A 16,158-nucleotide genomic window follows, 5' to 3' on the forward strand; every position below is an offset into this window, starting at 1 on the left:
AGTTCATGTGACGTCAGAGACGTCAGACAACTAGGCCCGAAGCCTTCCCGGAGCCTGGAGAGGTAAGTAACACAGTTTTTTATGTTTCTTACGTCTCCCGGGCCTCCGATCATTATACTTGGGGGTCTGCAAAGACCCCCGAGTATATTGATAGTCTTTGTGGGGCCCGCGGTGTCACTTACCGATCCCGGCCCAGCCAGGATTGGTAAGTAAATAGGGCCTTGTCAACAAAGTGATAGGCACTGCAATGGCCACAGCAGAGCTTATGGGAATGTGGCCTAAGATTTTTCATGTAAGGGAAGACTTGCTCCATATAACCAAACTTGCCACCATTTGTAGAGTGGTAGGACTCACGCATGGAGCTAAACCTTGTGCATGGAGCTTGTATAGCAGCACATGGAGTCCCAGTGTTTCCATATTATGGGGATAAAGGCAAGCTGAGGCTTCTAAATGATGGACAGATTCGTGAGCCTGACACTCACAGATAAGGGTGTGCTGGGCGTTGTGTGTCAATAAACAATCCCCTAACCTACAGCCCTGGTTGTTGTGCCGAGTTTTCCAAGTGCATTAGGATGAGAAGTCCATGCACTCCCTTCTACTGCTCCCTACTTACTGAATCCCCGAGAGCCACTTTACATGTAAATTATGGATGAAATCCTGAAGAAAAATTAACACTTAACCTTTAAATTGACTTTGCATTAAGGGTTTATGCCTGGCAAACCCAGAGGGAATCATTAAGAGAAGAAACCGCTCGGCCTCCGAGGTGGACGCTGCATGAATATTAAATACCATCTAAGTCATCTCAGTTGGAGAGTGCATTTAGGAAATTTGCTGCAGAAATTACAATGCCATACAATAATACAATTTGTCTGTTTTCAGAATAAATTAGGACTGTATGTATCATAGATTTATATCCTGCTGATTGCAGTTCCTATATCTCGTATGTGATGGAGTCTCCTTTGGGTTGGGAATAATGATGTCACTGCATTGGGTTTAGTGATGTCACTGGTCAAAGCTCAATCAGCCAAAATTGGTAAACCTGGAGATGAGAAGTTATATAGGGTGAGACTAAGTTCTGAGAACATAGAGCCTAGAAACAAGATGCAATCACAGGCAACAAACAATATCAGTTTCAGCTTAAAATAACCCACCTCAGACCCCGATTGGACACTGAACTAGAGCCCTGATTGTCCCTTACTGGATGACCTGACCCAGTCAGAGCCGGGATGGCAGACATAGCAACCTTAAAGTGACGCCTGCATGATATCTGCACAGAAAGGTGCTGGGTTGAGAAGTAAGAATACGATGTATGTAGAGTATTGGCGGAACGTTTCTATTTGCAAGGTTACACAACGTTATCTGCAGATTTCAACTGTGACGTTGTTACACTAAAGTTCCGCTTTCAGGATCTCCCTATTGTTTAGGCCACCTCAATACCAACCAAACTTTAACTTTTTTACATGCCAGTTTCTGTCTCTTGTAGTTTGTCACATTTATCTCTTGCTATGACAATATGTACAGTGACAGTCTTGCACAACAAGTCACAACAGGCTCGGTTTCCATACGGAGACTGCACCTCAATTTCCACAGTAAAAAAGTGTGAATTGTGCCGGGGTGTAATTTGCTTTTTGACTTTTTTTTTTTTTACTGTTCCATGGATGACTGTGAATTGAATCTGATCTGATCCACATCAATCTGTGAAACAGCAGGTAACAAGAATCAGCAACATGGATTATTAATGACCAATGCGATAAACTCCTGAGGCAAGCAAAAACTTTACTGAAATGAAATAATGTGGCCCTGGTGTGTGTAACCTGCAACCCCGGCCATATAATACTGTATCCAATATCCTAGGAGTATTAAGAGTGTTCTACACTATGTTTTATAGATAGGTTCCTAGGAGCCCTGACAGTGTTATATACTATGTTTTATAGATAGGTTCCTAGGAGCCCTGACAGTGTCATACACTATGTATTATAGATAGGTTCCTAGGAGCCCTGACAGTGTTATATACTATGTTTTATAGGTAGGTTCCTAGGAGCCCTGACAGTGTTATATACTATGTTTTATAGATAGGTTCCTAGGAGCCCTGACAGTGTTATACATTATGTTTTATAGATAGGTTCCTAGGAGCCCTGACAGTGTCATACACTATGTTTTATAGATAGGTTCCTAGGAGCCCTGACAGTGTCATACACTATGTATTATAGATAGGTTCCTAGGAGCCCTGACAGTGTCATACACTATGTTTTATAGATAGGTTCCTAGGAGCCCTGACAGTGTTATACACTATGTTTTATACATAGGTTCCTAGGAGCCCTGACAGTGTTATACACTATGTTTTATACATAGGTTCCTAGGAGTCCTGACAGTGTCATACACTATGTACAACAATTTGTTACATACAGCACACAGAGCCCCCATCAGAGAAACCAAAGTGTTACATAATTAACAACAATAATAATAATAATAATAATAATAATAATAATAAAAATATTTACATAGTTGCCAACATATTCTACAGGGAGTCAGCTATCCTCTGGATATCCCTTTAATTCCTAATTCTGTATGTGTGTGTATAATATTCACATCTTGGAATAGAAGTATGACCTGGGTAGATACAGGGAATATGATCCTATTTATAGCTGTTCATCTTTTCACTCCTTAAATATTTATTAGAAAATAGTCAGAGGGCACATATACTATGGGGAAAGTAAGAGGGTGATAACATGAAGCAATAGCTGAATCTGAGGGCACGAACAATCTCAGTTGGTTACTCTTACATTTGCAGAGGCCTCTTATCCTTTAGATGCTATGTGGACCTTAAGATTATATATTAATCTATTTCTAATAAATATGAAGAAGTGAGAAGATGAGAAGCTGCAGATATAACCAGACCTTGTACATGTCAGGCCATATGTCATCCATCATGCAGGTATTTACGGCATCTGGATCCCAAAAGTGATTGCAAGTATAGCAAATATGTGCAGATATGTTTGTATGTATGGCAGAAAAACCGAGGGCCATTGTGGACGATGGGTGAGCACCAGGCCAGGTTGGACTCCCTTTTTGGAATCTGTACCATCCCTCAACCTCAGTCCCAGCCTTCTGGTTCCTAAAACCTGTGCCTCCATATCATGGTAGATTACAGTTCTTCATCTCCAGGGTCTTCTATCATGTATTCAACCATCAAGGACACTCCACCACCATCAGGCTCTGAAACCTGCCATACACATACTATGGGGAATTATTATTAAGATGGCGCCCAATGGGGCAGTGGTGGCCGTAATGCAGGACTTGTTGTGGAATATCAGTAGGAATGCCCATAGGTAACCTGGAAACAATCTACACAAGTAAGCCTAATGCCTGTTTTATTCAAGTGGCTATAACCTATCTATCTGCAGAGCTGGGGTGATATGCTGGGTCTGGTGACACTAACCTATCTATCTGCAGGACTGGGGTGATATGCTGGTTCTGGTGACTCTAACCTATCTATCTGCAGGGCTGGGCTGATATGCTGGGTCTGGTGACACTAACCTATCTATCTGCAGGACTGGAGTGATATGCTGGGTCTGGTGACAGTAACCTATCTATCTGCAGGGCTGGGGTGATACGCTGGTTCTGGTGACAGTAACCTATCTATCTGCAGGGCTGGTGTCTGCTGACAGACTCCCTAGCTCTCACATGTCCATTAGGCTTCCACTTTGTGTTTTTTGTTTTCTACAGAAACTTTCTGAGTGCTGTCAGACACATCAGCGATCGCTTTAGTTTAGTGTCTCAGTTGTTCAGACTCCTTAGTTATAGTAAGCTATTAGAATCAAGTCTTTTTGTGTGCGCCCGGAGGGACATGCTGGGTCTGGTGACACTAACCTGTCTATCTGCAGGGCTGGGGTGATATGCTGGGTCTGGTGACAGTAACCTATCTATTTGCAGGGCTGGGGTGATATGCTGGGTCTGGTGACAGTAAACTATCTATCTGCAGGGCTGGGGTGATATGCTGGGTCTGGTGACAGTAACCTATCTATCTGCAGGGCTGGGGTGATATGCTGGGTCTGGTGACAGTAACCTATCTATCTGCAGGGCTGGGGTGATATGCTGGGTCTGGTGACAGTAACCTATCTATTTGCAGGGCTGGGGTGATATGCTGGGTCTGGTGACAGTAACCTATCTATCTGCAGGGCTGGGGTGATATGCTGGGTCTGGTGACAGTAACCTATCTATTTGCAGGGCTGGGGTGATATGCTGGGTCTGGTGACAGTAACCTATCTATCTGCAGGGCTGGGGTGATATGCTGGGTCTGGTGACAGTAAACTATCTATCTGCAGGGCTGGGGTGATATGCTGGGTCTGGTGACAGTAACCTATCTATTTGCAGGGCTGGGGTGATATGCTGGATCTGGTGACACTAACCTATCTATCTGCAGGGCTTGGGTGATATGCTGGGTCTGGTGACAGTAACCTATCTATCTGCAGGGCTGGGGTGATATGCTGGTTCTGGTGACAGTAACCTATCTACCTGCAGGGCTGGGGTGATATGCTGGGGTCTGGTGACAGTAACCTATCTATCTGCAGGACTGGGGTGATATGCTGGTTCTGGTGACAGTAACCTATCTATCTTCAGGACTGGGGTGATATGCTGGGTCTGGTGACACTAACCTATCTATCTGCAGGACTGGGGTGATATGCTAGGGCTGGTGACAGTAACCTATCTATCTGCAGGGCTGGGGTGATATGCTGGTTCTGGTGACACTAACCTATCTATCTGCAGGACTGGGGTGATATGCTGGTTCTGGTGACAGTAACCTATCTATCTGCAGGACTGGGGTGATATGCTGGGTCTGGTGACAGTAACCTATCTATCTGCAGGGCTGGAGTGATATGCTGGTTCTGGTGACAGTAACCTAACTATCTGCAGGGCTGGGGTGATATGCTGGGTCTGGTGACTGTAACCTATCTATCTGCAGGGCTGGGGTGATATGCTGGGTCTGGTGACACTAACCTATCTATCTGCAGGGCTGGGGTGATATGCTGGTTCTGGTGACTGTAACCTATCTATCTGCAGGGCTGGGGTGATATGCTGGGTCTGGTGACACTAACCTATCTATCTGCAGGGCTGGGGTGATATACTGGGTCTGGTGACAGTAACCTATCTATCTGCAGGGCTGGGGTGATATGCTGGTTCTGGTGACAGTAACCTATCTATCTGCAGGGCTGGGGTGATATGCTGGGGTCTGGTGACCCTAACCTATCTATCTGCAGGGCTGGGGTGATATACTGGTTCTGGTGACAGTAACCTATCTATCTGCAGGGCTGGGGTGATATACTGGGTCTGGTGACAGTAACCTATCTATCTGCAGGGCTGGGGTGATATACTGGGTCTGGTGACAGTAACCTATCTATCTGCAGGGCTGGGGTGATATGTTGGGTCTGGTGACACTAACCTATGTATCTGCAGGGCTGGGGTGATATGCTGGTTCTGGTGACAGTAACCTATCTATCTGCAGGGCTGGGGTGATATGTTGGGTCTGGTGACAGTAACCTATCTATCTGCAGGGCTGGGGTGATATGCTGGTTCTGGTGACAGTAACCTATCTATCTGCAGGGCTGGGGTGATATGCTGGGTCTGGTGACACTAACCTATCTATCTGCAGGGCTGGGGTGATATGCTGGGTCTGGTGACAGTAACCTATCTATCTGCAGGGCTGGGGTGATATGCTGGGTCTGGTGACAGTAACCTATCTATCTGCAGGGCTGGGGTGATATGCTGGGTCTGGTGACACTAACCTATCTATCTGCAGGGCTGGGGTGATATGCTGGTTCTGGTGACAGTAACCTATCTATCTGCAGGGCTGGGGTGATATGTTGGGTCTGGTGACAGTAACCTATCTATCTGCAGGGCTGGGGTGATATGCTGGTTCTGGTGACAGTAACCTATCTATCTGCAGGGCTGGGGTGATATGCTGGGTCTGGTGACACTAACCTATCTATCTGCAGGGCTGGGGTGATATGCTGGGGCCTGATGACACTATCCTGACTAAGCCTGTCCACTGTGTGTATTCTTCTGCAACATGTTGATGGGATTTTCATGGGCACTTCCCTGTTTTAAGTTACCTTTTATATCTTTGACCCTCCTGTGTCTGTTTTCGGGTCACTCAGTGCATCCTGGGGATCGGTGATGAATATTTTTACATTATATGCAGTAGAATTGTTACATTGTTCACTTTATTGCTACTTTTCTTCTCATTACGCGATTCCCTCTGCTCTTACTTAGATTTTATATCGCGGCTCTTGTCACATATAAAGACGTCTCTACAGCTCTTAATGTTTATACCTGAATTGGAATAAAGATTACCGCCATCTAGTCACCGCTCGTCTTTGTTTCCTACTATGTTTTTTTAATTAAATTCATAAAATTTATTAAAACCAGAATGTGACGCGGTTTTGTTTCTGTGGATTGATCTCAACACAATGAGTAAGGGACATGGGGTTCTTCGTTCTTATTACACGGATTACGGGAACTTTCTTAACCCCTTTCTGTCTCAGTGATTGTTCGTTGCCTTCCAAAAGCCGTAACCTTTCCCATTCGCAGACGTCACATTCTCCGTCTTATACTAAACTTAATAGAGACCTCACAATTTTTCCTTCTGTGTATCCGGCAGGGACGTTGTATAGGAATGGCTCCCGAAGATCGCGCTCTTAGAGTTCGGATATTTATGTATTAAATCAGAGACGTTGCAAGCTCCAGGTTAGTTTTCCTTATACATAAAATATATTTTTATTCATCTGAAGAGTGTCCCATGGCCTGACATGCAAAATAGTAGCCGGCGGCGTCAGCTCTCCCCAGACTGTATCGTAAATGGAGCAATAATGGGATGGCGGATGACGGTGCTGATACTGTGACATGCGTCACCATGGGATAGCTTTATGTCAGAGGATAATACACACTTTGCATATATTGCTTCATTTTTTCCCGACTTTAGCATATCCCAAGACATGTATAACGCTAGGAGGCAGCTAATATATTCCGTAACCTTTGGCATGCTATAAATCGAAATCACGGAACAAAATGCTCATGGCTGTTTACCCTAGAAGCCATGAAGCTGGCCCAAAAGACTGGTGTAGGTTTTAGCTATAATTGACATTAATTAGTAAAGTGTTATACACTGGGATATCAGAGGAGCCATTGTCCAGACCCTTAAAAGCACAGTTTTGAGGACTTCTTATTCTCCAGTTGAGTTGGACAGTTGCGTCCAGGGCCACTCGGGTGGTGCAAAAGGCCATGCTATAGCTGTGCAAAGTTGAGAGAAGTTTCTGTGAAGGTAGGAGGTTGGGGTGATAAAGAATGGTGGTTGGGGTGATGAAGAATGGTGGTTGGGGTGATGAAGAATGGTGGTTGGGGTGAGGAAGAATGGTGGTTGGGGTGAGGAAGAATGGTGGTTGGGGTGAGGAAGAATGGTGGTTGGGGTGAGGAAGAATGGTGGTTGGGGTGAGGAAGAATGGTGGTTTCTGGATGAGTTGGCATCCCTAGATAGCGAGGAGTTCCTGGAGGCTTCTTCTGGGGGCTGCGAGGAAGCTGCTGGTGAAGTGGAAGCACCTGCTTGACTATGGCTCTCTGAGGCCAACAACGTGATGACCCACCAGACATGAAGGATGTGTCATGGGTTTTGAGATGGTCGAGGCAACTATTCAGGGGTTGGGTGTATGATCTATCACAACTTCCCATGCCACTGTGTTGGCCCTGACCTCTAAGGATGTACAGGGTTGGCCATAAGTATGGATACACCCAGATATGGATACACCTCCAGATCTCACTCCCTTGGAACTTCTATCTCTGGGCCATTTCAAGGCTATGGTGTACTCCGTGAAGATCCAGGAGGTGGGGCACCTGAAACAATGGCTATGGGAGGCTTGTGGTAGCATTTCTTCTGTGGTATTGCTCTCCGTGTGTCAAGAGTGGGAGAAGAGAATCACGTTGACAATTCTACACAATGGAAAGCACTTTCAGCAAATCCTTTAATGGGTTACTGTCATTGCTCCAGGTCACTAACGTGTCAATAACTGTCTTTCCTGTGCAATTCTCCATGCATTCAATGTGTCACATGACTCCCATCCCATTGAGAAAAGGAAACTTGAATCCAAAATGGCGGCTTTGCAGATGGCCGCCATAGGCGTCACCCAGTCTCAAATGTTTCCCCCCTCTCATGTACTAATATGCCACAAACAATAAGGTGACATCAGCAACCACTTCCATTTTATTTGGGTGTATCCATACTTATGGCCCACCCTGTAAATCCAGGAGGGGTGGATTCGCAGGAGAACTTATCTGGCCTAAACATTGCTACAGTGGTCAACTGATGCTCTTGGATCAAAGGTGCACCAATTGACCACATTAGCAATGTTTAGGCCAGATAAGTTCTCCCGCGACTCCACCCCTCCTGGATTCATGGGTGCAGCCTGTATATTTGGAATCCAGACTGAACTCTGGGATCGAGAGAGGTCTTGAAGAGGGACTTGAGTTAGGAGCAGGGGTGTTACTATGGAGGCTACAGAGGTAGTAATGGATACCAAGCCTTGGAGCTTCAAGGGGTCCCAAAGGCTTCTCTATAAGAGAAGAAGAACCAGTATTGTAACGGGAGGCCTTGTTACACATTTGGGGTCCAAGAGCTTCAAGTTACGTCTCTGTCGAGGAGGCATGTGCAGCAGCTCAGTGTGAAGAGGAGAGGGAGACTCCCCTCCTACAGGTATGATGCCAATGATGTTAATCCTACATTATTTGTTTACCCTTTACAAGTCCTATATGACCAGGAATCTTATAAGTCATTACTATGTCCATGACCTGCCAGCACAAGAGAAGAAATAGGTCTATTGATCTCTAAGTCCATAACGGTGCCCATACTTACTACGCTTCAATATTGGTTAAACCCTTGGATTAAAACAGGTCTGACCTGACATGAGGTGAAGGAGGCTCCCAGGTCTCCCCTGACAAATATCAGGAGAAAAAGGGTCGGCCATATTATATATTATTAGTCTATATTTTTATCCAAAAAAAAAACCCTTTAAAAAAGTGTCTAAAGATGTTCACGCTCCGGCAACATTGTCTTGGCATGGAATCGCTTCCTCCTCGGGGTATTGATTGAAAAAATAAAGAGACTGACATGATAAATTGTACAAACACGGCGTGGAAGTCGCTCGCCTGCGCCGCTTATCAGGACAGGTTAATGTGAAATCAATGCCGGAGATTGAATGAATGAAAATACTGTGAGACTGGACCCCGACCCCAAGGACGGACACCCCCTGCATTTATTACTCTGCATTATATTAGTCCCAGGTCCGGGTGGCTCAGTGGTCATTATTCCACTATACACTGATTTACTGACATTGGATGACCTATAATGCACAAACAGGACTTAGAAGGGTCAGGCAATGGGGTGTTTTTTCGTGTTTCATTGAGTTTGTGTTAGACAAAGATCCTCACCGATTGTGACTGCAGGTGTCACAATATCGTGCAAAAGTTTTAGGCATCCGTGGGACAAATAAGCTAAAATGCCTTCAGAAATAGAAGGATTAATAGTTAAGAGAAATGTAAATCCCATCCATATTTGGTGTGACCTTTGCCCTTTGGAGGAGGAGTCCTGGAAACTTCTTGCTGGACTGAGCCTTGCTTTGGTTTATCTGTCACGTCCCACGGAGAATCACAAGACGGACTGTATTGATATCCCATTAATGATCGCTCTTGGTTTATTTAGTGGGCCGTAAACCTAGTAATAAGCAATAGGTAAAGTCTTGTAAGGAAACCGATATTAAGATTATTGTGTTGTAATGGCCGAGTAGTTATGTGGCATCACCGTGCAGCCATTAAAGATGGAAAGAGCTCTCGGCTAGACACAGATGAAAATGGAGGCCATCTTTATCTTGCCGCGTGTTTCACATGCATCCAGGTGCACTCGCGGCCAATGGGTTAGATTTACTGTCTAATAGATAGACAGTCCCAACCTGCGCCAGTTATAAATGGTCACTAAGTTTTTAGACAACTTAGTCCATTTCATAGAGCATGTGATTCTGGACCATAATGTGATGGACTTTAATTTAAAAAGTGGCTGCTTTCTTCCTGGAAAACCTCTCTAAAGTTCCTGCCACTAGGGGTCTCCCTTCTAGCTAACTTGCTGCTTATCTCAGTGAGTGTCCTTTTCTCTCTTCATACTGTGAATGGAGATGGGAGGGATCGATTCTCCTCACAGCCTGCACAGACATGTCTGCCAACTGTTGCTGTGTGCAGAAGACTGAAGATTCTGCAAATCTCACAGTTTACAATGTAAGATAAGTCTTCCACGTAATTGTATCTACTTCTGGCTGTTTGTGTGGTGACAGACAGGGTATTATTCACAGATAGCAGCAGCTTTCCTGACTGTGCTCACAGATAGTAAAGGGATAGATAGATAGATAGATAGATAGATAGATAGATAGATAGATAGATGAAGCTCACCTAAACGCAATGGTTTCTCTTTGCCCTGTATTCTCACATTTGCAATTGCTATCATGCCATATGTTGCATAATCAGTGCATGCGCAGAATCGCTCTGAGGTTGCCAGACCAGAGTGGGTATACTGCACATGCACCAATTGCCTCATGTTACACCTGAACGTGCGGGTACCTTTGTCTCACTGAGCTTCTGAGTGCACTGTGACTCAATCGCTCTGGCCTGGCAACTTCAGAGCTGTCCTGCGCATGCGCCGATTATATAATATATGGCAAACGGCAGGGTTAGATAGTTGAAGCTCTCCTGAGAGGTAAGGTTAGCTCCTTGGCCCTGTCACTCAAGGAAGAGAGGGGGTAAAGAGACAAATTACAGTACAATGGGGTGTAACAGTTTGGATCTCCAGATTGCTCACTTGCATATTTCCAAATTATAGGATATCTTGACATTGGATACCTGGATTTTTTAAGGGGAAAAAAATACCCCACTACATTGTGGTCAGCTTCATCGATTTTGATAAATTATTCAATATCCCAATCACACAATATCCCCGCACTGAGGTTTCACCCTGCGTCCCGCTGCCTCTTCACCCCATAATCCTAAATATTCGGGACCGCACAGTAATCGCAGATTTCATTTTCTGTTCTATTTTTCACCATTGCAGTTTTGATTTCATAACCCAGCAGGGACCGGACATGGACAATTATAGATTTACTTTGTTGTCTTCAGAGAAGATGACAGCTCTGGAAATTAACTTTAATTACAGCTGGCACCGGGAAAAAGCCGCATTGTTTTCCCTTTTCAACGCCGTCCCGAGAAATGGATGCGCCGGCTGAGCGGACTTGGTGAGAGGAGATTAATGCGCTGCAATTACACATTCTGCACCGTTATAGTCACAATTACATTCTGGTTTGGGTTCTAGAATAAAGTGACTTGTAGAGAGATGAATGTCAAGGCTCTCCGAGGAACGTCACAGCCCCATCCTGTATAGGGGACCAGAAGATCATCCAAAAGAACGGGATTCATTATTACTCATGGCAGAGGAATGGCGGGGCCCCATGGCAAATATTTGACATGGCCCCCCCTTCCTTACCGACACCAAAAACCTCGACTGACTGACCTCCCACCACATAACTGCGCACTCTATTATGCCCCATAGTGGCCCATGCACACAGTATTATACCCCATAGTGGCCCCTGCACACAGTATTATCCCCATAGTGGCCCCTGCACACAGTATTATGCCCCATAGTGGCCCCTCCACACAGTATTATGTCCCATAGTGGCCCCTGTACACAGTATTATGTCCCTTACTGGCCCCTGCACACAGTATTATGTCCCATAGTGGCCCCTGCATACAGTATTATGTCCCATAGTGGCCCCTGCGCACAGTATTATGCCCCATAGTGGCCCCTGCACACAGTATTATGTCCCATAGTGGCCCCTGCACACAGTATTATCCCCCATAGTGGCCCCTGCACACAGTATTATCCCCCATAGTGGCCCCTGCACACAGTATGATGCCCCATAGTGTCCCCTGCACACAGTATTATGTCCCATAGTGACCCCTGCACACAGTATTATCCCCCATAGTGGCCCCTGCACACATTATCCCCCATAGTGGCCCCTGCACACAGTATTATGCCCCATAGTGGCCCCTGCACACAGTATTATGTCTTTTCAGACCCCAGAGTATAATAATCAGAGACCAAGGGGGGATACAAACATAAAAAAACACTTATCTATCCCCGACTCTGCTGCAGTCCTTGGTGGTGTCGGCCATCTTTAATGACGTATGGCCGTCACATGACCTGGGACGCAGGACCCGGTCAAGTGATATCAGGGACATCACACAACTAGGCCCGATGCCTGTATGGAGTGCAGAAAGGTAAGTAACAGTGTTTGTTATGTTCCCTTACCTCTGATCATTATACTCATAATAATAATAGTGCTTGTGGGGCCCGCGGCGTCACTTACCGATCCCAGCCCCTGCCAGGATCGGTAAGTAAATAGGGCCCATTACCATCAGCCTATTAAGAGAAAAAAACCTGCAGTGGTAGCGGCTGTCGACGGGCCCCTAATGTCCCAGGCCCTGTGGCAGCTGCTACCTCGGTAGTTACACCACTGCTTGTATAGACGGCTCCCTAGATCTGTTGTCTCTGCCTGCATCCCCGGATGCAACAAAATCTGCAACAAAAAAAGCTGCATTTCTGTAACATGGGACCTCAGCCTTAAGAAGACTTCTTCAGTTTCTACCATATTGCATAGGATCCCTTTAATTTAGGGCCCCGCACATCTTATTGACATTTTCTGGACTTCGTTGAGAAATCTCGATCTCCATAATAAATGAATAAAGATACAGTGAGCTGGAGAGGGAATCTGGCACCGTGGACGAGGACGGTATAATCTGTGATCACCGCCCGCTGAGTGATTGTCGCTACACTTGATGTGTTTACGTTACAATATTGTATTTCTCGCGGCGCTTTTTCAGAAGTCTTGATAAACCCCATTACTAGCAAAATGCTTTTATACCTTCATCTACTGTAGCAATAAATGTGCCAACCTGCGCCACCGGAACGGAGAGCGTTTGTTACTGGATTTTTACACCTCTATCAAGGTCGTAATGTTTATGGGTTTATGCAAAAAATCGTAACTTTTTTCTCTTTTATGCTGTCCTTGCCACTTCCCGTCATATACACCGAAAACTTGTCAAAAGCCCAGGACCTTACTCATATGGATTTTCTATACTAGCCATCATCTTTGAGGAGACCCCAGAAGACCATTTTGGTTGGTTTATGATCATTTACACCAGTTTACTCCTAAAATCTTGATAAATCCCCCCACCCATGGCATACATGGGTGACATTGCGGCACACGGTCCTTTCTCGTGGCAAATTTGTACCATATCCCGCATTCTCCACCATTCTCGCCTCTTTCCATGCAAGTGGATGGAGCAGAAACGGAGCAAGCTGGGGGCGCCTCAACCCCACATATTTATTATAACATGCGCCATTTTTAAGAACTGGTGTAGATCTCCTGACACAGAGGTGTGTGTCGGATTTCTGAAAGGGCCGGACCCCCATGATCATGATAGATCAGCCTTTCTATAGTTCTCCTTAGGTAGCAGAGAGGTGAGCTTCACCCCTGCATCTGACTATAGCCGTATAAAATTGTTATGTTCCACTGGGTTTCGTATCTGGGTTTTCTCTGGATGTTCTAATAATATACTAATTGGCCAATAGAGGGAAGCACAAACCAAAATGTCACATGGCTTCACTTGTGGAGGAAATGCATGACCTCAGACCTGTCAATATCGTTTTTATTTAAAGAGGTTTTCCCATGAACAGAACCATTGTTACATTGGTAGAAACTAAAAGTGAAAATTTTTGCAAATATAAATAAATAAAAATTTTGCAGCGTTGCAATGATGTCCTCTGACCATCTTAGTGGTGACATCTGTTGTTTTGATCAGTTACTAATGGATATGGCAATGAATGCAGGAACTCTCTATAGTCTGGGACTGGTCAGAAACCCAGCAATGATGTTCTTATTGTGGACAGGTTATCAGGAGGACACTACATGTATGAGAAGATAACCCGACCACAATAAGGACATCATGGCTGGTTATCAGGAGGACACTACATGTATGAGAAGATAACCCGACCACAATAAGGACATCATGGCTGGTTATCAGGAGGACACTACATGTATGAGAAGATAACCCGACCACAATAAGGACATCATGGCTGGTTATCAGGAGGACACTACATGTATGAGAAGATAACCCGACCACAATAAGGACATCATGGCTGGTTATCAGGAGGACACTACATGTATGAGAAGATAACCTGACCACAATAAGGACATCATGGCTGGTTATCAGGAGGACACTACGTGTATGAGAAGATAACCTGACCACAATAAGGACAACATGACTGGTTATCAGGAGGACACTACATGTATGAGAAGATAACCTGACCACAATAAGGTCATCATGGCTTGTTATCAGGAGGACACTACATGTATGAGAAGATAACCTGACCACAATAAGGACATCATGGCTGAGTATCAGGAGGACACTACATGTATGAGACGATAACCTGACCACAATAAGGACATCATGGCTGGTTATCAGGAGGACACTACATGTATGAGACGATAACCTGACCACAATAAGGACATCATGGCTGAGTATCAGGAGGACACTACATGTATGAGACGATAACCCGACCACAATAAGGACATCATGGCTGGTTATCAGGAGGACACTACATGTATGAGACGATAACCTGACCACAATAAGGACATCATGGCTGGTTATCAGGAGGACACTACATGTATGAGAAGATAACCTGACCACAATAAGGACATCATGGCTGGTTATCAGGAGGACACTACATGTATGAGAAGATAACCCGACCACAATAAGGACATCATGGCTGGTTATCAGGAGGACACTACATGTATGAGAAGATAAACCGACCACAATAAAGACATCATGGCTGGTTATCAGGAGGGCACTACATGTATGAGAAGATAACCCGACCACAATAAGGACATCATGGCTGGTTATCAGGAGGACACTACATGTATGAGAAGATAACCCGACCACAATAAGGACATCATGGCTGGTTATCAGGAGGACACTACATGTATGAGAAGATAACCCGACCACAATAAGGACATCATGGCTGGTTATCAGGAGGACACTACATGTATGAGAAGATAACCTGACCACAATAAGGACATCATGGCTGGTTATCAGGAGGACACTACATGTATGAGAAGATAACCTGACCACAATAAGGTCATCATGGCTTGTTATCAGGAGGACACTACATGTATGAGAAGATAACCTGACCACAATAAGGACATCATGGCTGAGTATCAGGAGGACACTACATGTATGAGACGATAACCTGACCACAATAAGGACATCATGGCTGGTTATCAGGAGGACACTACATGTATGAGACGATAACCTGACCACAATAAGGACATCATGGCTGAGTATCAGGAGGACACTACATGTATGAGACGATAACCCGACCACAATAAGGACATCATGGCTGGTTATCAGGAGGACACTACATGTATGAGACGATAACCTGACCACAATAAGGACATCATGGCTGGTTATCAGGAGGACACTACATGTATGAGAAGATAACCTGACCACAATAAGGACATCATGGCTGGTTATCAGGAGGACACTACATGTATGAGAAGATAACCCGACCACAATAAGGACATCATGGCTGGTTATCAGGAGGACACTACATGTATGAGAAGATAAACCGACCACAATAAAGACATCATGGCTGGTTATCAGGAGGGCACTACATGTATGAGAAGATAACCCGACCACAATAAGGACATCATGGCTGGTTATCAGGAGGACACTACATGTATGAGAAGATAACCCGACCACAATAAGGACATCATGGCTGGTTATCAGGAGGACACTACATGTATGAGAAGATAACCCGACCACAATAAGGACATCATGGCTGGTTATCAGGAGGACACTACATGTATGAGAAGATAACCTGACCACAATAAGGACATCATGGCTGGTTATCAGGAGGACACTACATGTATGAGAAGATAAACCGACCACAATAAAGACATCATGGCTGGTTATCAGGAGGGCACTACATGTATGAGAAGATAACCCGACCACAAT

The sequence above is a fragment of the Leptodactylus fuscus genome, chromosome 9 (genome assembly GCF_031893055.1).
Source record: "Leptodactylus fuscus isolate aLepFus1 chromosome 9, aLepFus1.hap2, whole genome shotgun sequence".
Taxonomy (NCBI): Eukaryota; Metazoa; Chordata; class Amphibia; order Anura; family Leptodactylidae; genus Leptodactylus; species Leptodactylus fuscus.